The following is an 8275-nucleotide window of genomic DNA, read 5'->3' as shown; positions in this document are numbered from 1 at the left end:
ATTAAAAATACAATAAGAAGGTCCTCCCAAGGATGTCTGCCAGAAATGTTTTACTGCACTGTTATCGGCATTGAGCTACATATATAACAAAAGGCACCATATATGTGGAGCACCATGGTAGATATTAAACAAAGGGCCTATCAGATACTATCTTGTCTCATCTTCACAACACCCCTATGAAGTTATACTATTATTACTCCCATTATACACATAAAGAAACTGGAGACTCAGAGAAGTTAAGTAACTCACCCCAGTTCACGCATTTAGAGAGGGGTAGAGCTAGGGTTCAAGCCTAGACTTGACTGATTGCAAAGTCCTTGCTCTTTCTGCCTTGTTATTCTGCCTGTCGCCACCTAATAAGCTTGGGACAACACAGGTAATGCCAACAAGCATAAATAGGGCTTCTTCTTCCTGTCGGCTCCCTTAGAGATGATGAGGACTCGCGCACCGGTAGGGACTTATAACCAAGCATTGATGGTGGCGGCCAATGCAAAACTGGGTGGATTGGGGGTAATTTCTTCTCCTTGGTGGGGTGGGAACCACCTAATACCAGGAGCAGCTGGATTCCTTTCGCATGGTGCCCACTGCCCAAGTCCAGCTAATAGTACAGCCCCCCTTTCAGAGCACTGTGTGGCTATAAGATGGGTGAAATAATATTAAATAGGTTGGTGACAAGCTCAGTTTTATACTTTGTTATGAAAAGGGGAGACTAATTCAAAATAAAATATTTGGGGGGGTCCATTTTTATTTTTAGACTGCTTACTGCTGAACTTTGCAATCAATATTGAAAGTCAGGGCTTCATTCAAATGTTTTGTTATCTTAAAAACAGTCTAAAGGAATTTCTTGAAACCGTAAAGGGAAATAAGGGAATTTTAAAAGGGGGCTTAATCAGTATAGATTTTACATGGTTAAGGAGGTTATTTTTAAGCTACTTAGAAAGCAACATAGATACAGATTTAGTGTTAGGTATAGGAGATTGAAGTTTTTCTATAGTGGCAGAAGAAATGCATTTTTGAGAATAATTTTTCATATTTAGGAAATGTTCTACCTAAGAGAGTAATAATTGGTATTTGCATAGGTCTCTTTAGTCCACAATGTGCTTTGATGTTTTCTTACTTAATCCTCTAATAACTGTAGAAGGTTTCTGATCACGGACATCATACATCAAGTCAATCCAGAAGTCCACTGCCTATGTGTGCGCACGTGTGCACACACACACACAGAGGACGTGTGCCTCTGGAAGTAGGAAAAGTTTTGAGCGATGGGGGCTCATAATGAAGGATTTTATGGGTTTGGAAAGGGGACTGGGTTAAGGAGAACTTAAGGGGCTGAAGATAAAAGTGAACAAAAGAGCAGGAAGGAAGAGTGGGCGGCACGGTACATCAGAAACAAGCTTCAGATGAGAAATCAGGAGACAAAGTTCCATCTTTGCTAATAAGCAGCTTTGTGCCCTTGGGCAGCTTACTTTACCTCTATCTAAGGTCTGTTTTCTTATTTGTAAATGAATGCTTTCGTTGATCTCTGAGATCAAATTCATCAAAATTGTCTGATTCAATAACAGTAGTTAGCTTTATGATTTTTATTTTCCTCTCAATAATTTTCCATATAACAAGCATGCAATTACTTACATACTTTTATAATGAGCATGTATTACCTATATATCCAGAAACAAAAAGATTAATTTAAACTTTCCGTGGTTTAATTCCTTCAACCACAGGAAGGCTTTCTTGATCAGCTTATGCCACTTTAACCTTTGAACAGGACTAAATGTAAGTTATCTTCAAGGACAATGATCCATGAACTACTAATTAAATTAATTAAGCTTTTAAAAAAATCTGAGTTGCAATAATGTTTGAAATCAATCTCAATAAATTTTTCTACCACATATATGGTATTATTTTTTAAGAGGAAAATGGATAATAGTTTTCTCTCTTTGACACTGCACTTGAACTGATTTCATTATTATACCTATGGGGAATTTTGAGGTATTAATTAAAGTAACATATGATCCTTGTTTATTTTTAGACTACTTTATTTATCTACTGGGTCCAAATATTCATAAGCTAGAAAATAATATCACTAGGACTTTCCTGGCGGCACAGTGGTTAAGAATCCACCTGCCAATGCAGGGGACACAGGTTCCATCCCTGGTTCAGGAATATCCCACATGCAACTAAGCCCGTGAGCCGCAACTACTGAGTCTGTGTGCCACAACTACTGAAGCTCACATGCCTAGAGCCCGTGTTCTGCAACAAAAGAAGCCACCACTCGCTGCAACTAGAGAAAGCCTGCATACAGCTACGAAGGCCCAAAGCAGCCTCAAAATTAATTAATTAATTAAAAAAATAAAATAATATCACCAAGTAAGAAACCTTGATTTGGTAACTCTTTTGGTGTTTCTGCACTTAAATTATTTTTTTTTTAATTTAGTTTAGTCCATCAGCTATCTGAAATGTAACACTGGATACTTGAAGTTTTGCTTCTTGAAGAATATCACATTTACACATGAGGACTGGTTTTCAACATACACCTACAGTTGCCAAAAATATATAAATCATGCTGCTAGAACTGATGGACAAAAATATTTTCAATGCTATCACACTCAAAGAACGTGTCCTTGAACTTTTGGTTTGATTTTGGTAGTCCAGCTTAGGTTGATTTCAGCTTCTTCAAGGATTGTTTTCTTAGGTTCACCTGACCCTCCATCAACACTGACTGTGAGTCTTCCCTTTTCCATCCCCACCCTTTCCTTCTGATAGACATTAATGGCCAATTACTGTGCTGTGGCAAGCTCAGCATCCCATTTCTTGTGGTCACCAGATATGTACTTTTCGTAATTTATTTTGTGTTCTTAGCTTTAAGATGCCTCCCTAAGAAGTCACATTAGAAAACAATGTTTTGACTAATTTAAAACTGCAAATGAAAAACACCTAGGCTACAATTATCAGATTATGAGGATATAGGGTATCATTAAATGAGTTTAGTTGTTTCTTCTTAGTACCAATTACTTAGACATGCCTAATTTGTTTTTCTTCGTGTGAGAAATCGATTGCCCTTTAAGGTAAAGAGGACTGATGCAGAATGATGATTAATTGTGTGTCAGCTCCTCATAGGGTGGACCATCTAAGCTAAAGTGGAACACTGAGGATAAAGTGGTTTAGGAAAAGTTCATATTTGTGTCATAGAAGTCTCTTCAGTCTAGTGAAAAAAAAGTCTCATTAACTAGTTGACCAGCTGAAACAAAACTGTAATCATAGCAAATTAAGTGTATTCATTTACCTACTGTGAGCTCATACTAAGCTGGTGAATAAATATTTAGGAAATAATTCCTCACCAAAATCTCATGAATTATATTAAATTGGTATTTATTTAATTGTGCTATATGGTCCCAGGGAAAATCTGGCATATTTTTCTCTTTTAAACTGTTGACACTTTTTAAAGTAAAAGTATATGACATCTCTCCTATTTTTCCTGTTCACTATTTCAGAGACTGCCTGGCTCATCAATGCCATTTGTTCCAAACTGCTTTGCAAACCATAATGATATATAAAGACCCCATGGGACAAGAGTCCCAGAAGTGCCCTCACTATGCCTTTTGGTCAAATTAAGTAGCTATTATCTTCATGTAGAAAAAGATCAAAACAATTGTTTTGATACTTCCAGTTCAAAATACTTTCATGTCTGAAAAAGACAGTTAGGCTTACACAACTAAATCTGCAAGTCCAGCCATGTATATAAACAGATGGCTCAACCAACAGAAGCATGGGTAACCATTTCTGGGGTGTTTATAAGGATTACTGGTCAAAATATCTCTCTGATAAATTTCCCTTTATCTATATATATCCAGGTCAACTCTGGGTATAAATATTGTTCAAATCATCACTGTATAACTATCACCTTCTCAGGAGAAAGGAAACATCTCTACTGAAATCCATTTATTTTGAAATTAAAAGAGAAAAGAAGATCCTTCCAATATTTAATCCAGATTCTCTGAAGCTGAATTTTATTTGCTGGCTCTGCTGTTAAGAAGTTAGGTACTGTTTTCTAAACTATTTCCAAGAACAAGACTCTAAACGCCAGATGGAATTAACCTAACAGTCCTTGGATCCAAGATTCAGTCTCTGACTTTAGGACAAAATGATAATTTGTAGAAGATGATCGTGGCTTGCCTCTTTGTCTTTAAAGAAGTAGTAAGGCACAGCAGGGAGACATGCTGTTCCACACTAGACAAACCTGAGTTCAATCAACTCTGCTTCTTATTAACTACATAATGAGGTTGCCTAGCTCTCTGGACCTCAGCTTCTTTTTTGGTAAAATGGAGACAGTAATGTCTCTTTGCATGTTCAATGTAGGGCATAAATGAGATGTCACATAGTGCCTGGTACATGGTGAGCCTCAAATGTCAGTTACTTCATCAGAACTTAGGAACAGACACCTTAGAAACCTGTTAGAGCCATCTCTTCACTGATCTCCACATTTCCTCAATCTGTGTTTTGATTTTGTAACATAAATTTATTATCATTCCCTATCTGAAAAAATATTCCATTTGTTTACATTTAGTATTTTATTGGCCTTAAAATTTCAATTTCAAACTTTCAGAAAAGAACCCTGATTAGAGTCCTCAAAAGTTAGACTCATGGTCACTTGATCTCCATCCTCTATAATTTCATTGTCTTCAATCATTTCTCCCTTAAATCTTCATGTTTACAAATTAAAGTCCTGCGTTAGGGGTTAGAAATCGTTGAAAAATTATGGACCAATCTTCCTTCTGATCTTTTAAGGAGTTGTGTAGTACCGACTGGCCAAACTTCCTGAATAATTTCACAAACAGGAAGTGGGGTGTAAAATGCATACACACAACCTGCCCTCAAAGCAGGGCTGGAAGGGGGGTTTATACGTTAGCCACTGAGTTGAATAACTTGTGCCATTTCACCCAAACTTCAGGAAGACGTGTCTGTCTTGCTTAACACTGTGTTTCTGGTGTCTAGCACAGTGATTATCACAAGGCAGCTGCTTAAGAAATGTTTGTTGATGGAATGAATGAATGAATGAATGGGCAAATGGATGCCACTAAGAATCAACCCATGTGTATGCTTTGGCAAGGTACTATATGTTATAGATGCCTGGTTATAAAAGTTAGTAATGCTTTCAGCTGCTAGTCAGAATACCTACCCAGTTGTGGCTTAAATAAATGAGGTTTCTCCCCCTACAGTTTGGAGAAAGGTTGTTGCAGGTATGTTGGCTCAGCGGCCCTATGATGTCAGGTTTAGAGTCTCTGAGAGGCTCTTGGACTTTTCTGGCTGGCAAGACTGTTGGAGGAGTCCCAAGCATCATGTCCTCCAACGGCCATGTTCAAAACAGATGTAGCTAGTGGTATAGGGCAGAGAGTTTCTTTGAGTAACCTGTTTCTTATCAGAGAGGAAAATATTCCACAGGAGACCCCTAGGGAATCGCCCCTTATACTTCATTGGTCAGAACTGGGTTTCATGGTCACTCACTCCTAGGCCAGAAATTAGAACCACTTTCCCTGAAGTCACTGGATCTCCAACTAATATCTAAATAGGGATTCTGTAAGCAAGGAAAAAGAAATAGGATGAAAATGGCTTTTGTTATCCTCAAAATTACTGTAGTATCAGAATCATCTGGAGGGCTTATTAAAACAGTGTTTTGTTGATATTCCTTAGCTATAACTAGATATAAAATTTGGTGCTTTTAGTTACCACTGCTAGAGCTGAATGCAAAACTAAGGCAATGTTAATTAATTTGTTAATGTTAATTAAATAATCTGATTAAAATGCTGTGTATGATGCAAGGAGAAGGACTAACGATCTTCAGATTTTTCATCAGTACCTGTGATATTGCTAGCATTTCTAAAGAAGTGTATTTGAATGGCTTTTTGCCTTCATAAAGGGAATGAAATCTATTCCAACAAATAGAAATAAAGATCTGGACTGATTCTGAAAACTTGTCTTTTATTGTGAGCATAAGACTATCTTGAGTTTGTGATTGCCCTACTAATCAGTGACCACAAGAATAAAATCATGAATCAAAAAGTGAGAAATTCAAACAGCTTTCTAGTATCATAGAAGCTTTAGATACTATATCTGGTATATAGTATCATAGAAGCCCTCAGAAAAGTGGAATCCAACCTTTTGAAATTTAATTTAAACTGTTTATGAAAATACAAGCTTGGTCTCAAAATACTGTTTTAAGTTTAAACCGAAAAGCACAGGGTTTTAGAAATTAGTAGTCCATGTAGTAGCTCTGACTTAATAGGTTTTACTGCTTTGTGAGATTCTCCAGACTGTTACTACTAGTAAGAAAACTGTTGCATAGTTTTCAGATATACTGTTTTAGATGACAGGCATTAAACATCAAAAATACTAAAAATTGGGAACTTTCCAGAACTCTCGGTGAGACGCAGAGGAGCGACGGCTGCCCGAGCTGCGCAAAGCGACGCGCTCCTTCCCGCTCCCCCACACTGGCATAGGCCCGCTCACCGGCTGTAGAAAATGGTGAAAGAAACCACTTACTATGATGTTTTGGGGGACAAACCCAATGCCACCCAAGAAGAATTGAAAAAGACTTACAGGAAACTGGCCTTGAAGTACCACCCTGATAAGAATCCAAATGAAGGAGAGAAGTTTAAACAGATTTCTCAAGCTTATGAAGTGCTCTCTGATGCAAAGAAAAGGGAATTATATGACAAAGGAGCAGAACAGGTAATTAAAGAAGGTGGAGCAGGTGGCAGTTTTGGCTCCCCCATGGACATCTTTGATGTGTTTTTTGGAGGAGGAGGCAGGATGCAGAGAGAAAGGAGAGGTAAAAATGTTGTACATCAACTCACAGTAACCTTAGAAGACCTATATAATGGTGCAACAAGAAAACTAGCTCTGCAAAAGAATGTGATTTGTGACAAATGTGAAGGCCGAGGTGGTAAGAAAGGAGCAGTAGAGTGCTGTCCCAATTGCCGAGGTACTGGAATGCAAATAAGAATACATCAGATAGGACCTGGAATGGTTCAGCAAATTCAGTCTGTCTGCATGGACTGCCAGGGCCATGGGGAGCAGATCAGTCCTAAAGATAGATGTAAAAGCTGCAATGGAAGATAGTTCGAGAGAAGAAAATTCTAGATGTTCATATTGACAAAGGCATAAAAGATGGCCAGAAGATAACATTCCATGGTGAAGGAGACCAAGAACCAGGACTGGAGCCAGGCGATATTATCATTGTTTTAGATAAGAAGGACCATGCTGTTTTTACTCGAGGAGGAGAAGACCTTTTCATGTGTATGGACATACAGCTGGTTGAGGCATTGTGTGGCTTCCAAAAGCCAATATCTACCCTCGACAACCGAACCATAGTCATCACGTCTCATCCAGGTCAGATTGTCAAGCATGGAGATATCAAGTGTGTGCTAAAGGAAGGCATGCCAATTTATCGTAGACCATGTGAAAAGGGTCGCCTAATCATTGAATATAAGATAAACTTTCCTGAGAATGGCTTTCTCTCCCCTGATAAACTCTCTTTGCTGGAAAAACTCCTACCTGAGAGGAAGGAAGTGGAAGAGACTGATGAAATGGACCAGGTAGAACTAGTGGACTTTGGTCCGAATCAGGAAAGACGGCGCCATTACAATGGAGAAGCCTATGAGGAGGATGAACACCACCCTCGGGGCGGGGTTCAGTGTCAGACCTCCTAATGGGGCTGCTGGATGGCACTCGCTGCTGGATGGCACTCGCTGCTGGCGTTTTATTTGCAGTAGTGATTGAGTGAAGGACTATAATCATAATATGCTCACTACTTGCTATTGTTTTGTTTCAATATTCAATTATAGTAGTGTTTTAAAAGTTAAATGAAGAATAAACTAGAATATAAAAGCTCTGACTTTGCCCTGTATGTATGATGACTTCAGTGTGCAAGATGAGTTTCATACTTGTAAAAACTACTTTAAGAAATTTCGCCTAGCATCTGTTAGGCCATACCTTGTGATTTCAGCTGTGTACATGAAATAGCTTAGACTGAAATGCCAGGTATATGTATTGACTTCAGTGTATGACCCTTAATTCTTAAGCTATGAAGTTAAAACTATATTTAACTAGCAGTCAAAGAATTTGTAGAGTGTTGGTCTGTATAAGGGGATTAAGTGGGATTCATTGTGATGCCTCTGCATTTATTCTGTTGCCTCAACTGTTACTTGAAGATGGCATGCTATATAATTTAATTTAGCCTGTGGTATCAGTGATAGAAATGATACCTTTCTGAAGAAGGGGT

General features: G+C 38.2%; 1 pseudogene; it reads left to right on the top strand.

The window, feature by feature from the left end:
• Positions 1–6498: 6498 nt before the first annotated feature.
• LOC130858950 (dnaJ homolog subfamily A member 1-like) lies at positions 6499–7703 on the top strand (annotated as a pseudogene).
• Positions 7704–8275: the final 572 nt, after the last annotated feature.

The sequence above is a fragment of the Hippopotamus amphibius genome, chromosome 8, assembly GCF_030028045.1.
Source record: "Hippopotamus amphibius kiboko isolate mHipAmp2 chromosome 8, mHipAmp2.hap2, whole genome shotgun sequence".
Lineage (NCBI taxonomy): Eukaryota > Metazoa > Chordata > Mammalia > Artiodactyla > Hippopotamidae > Hippopotamus > Hippopotamus amphibius.
Note: the sequence above shows the minus strand (reverse complement) of the source record. Positions and strands in the feature narration are given on the sequence as shown.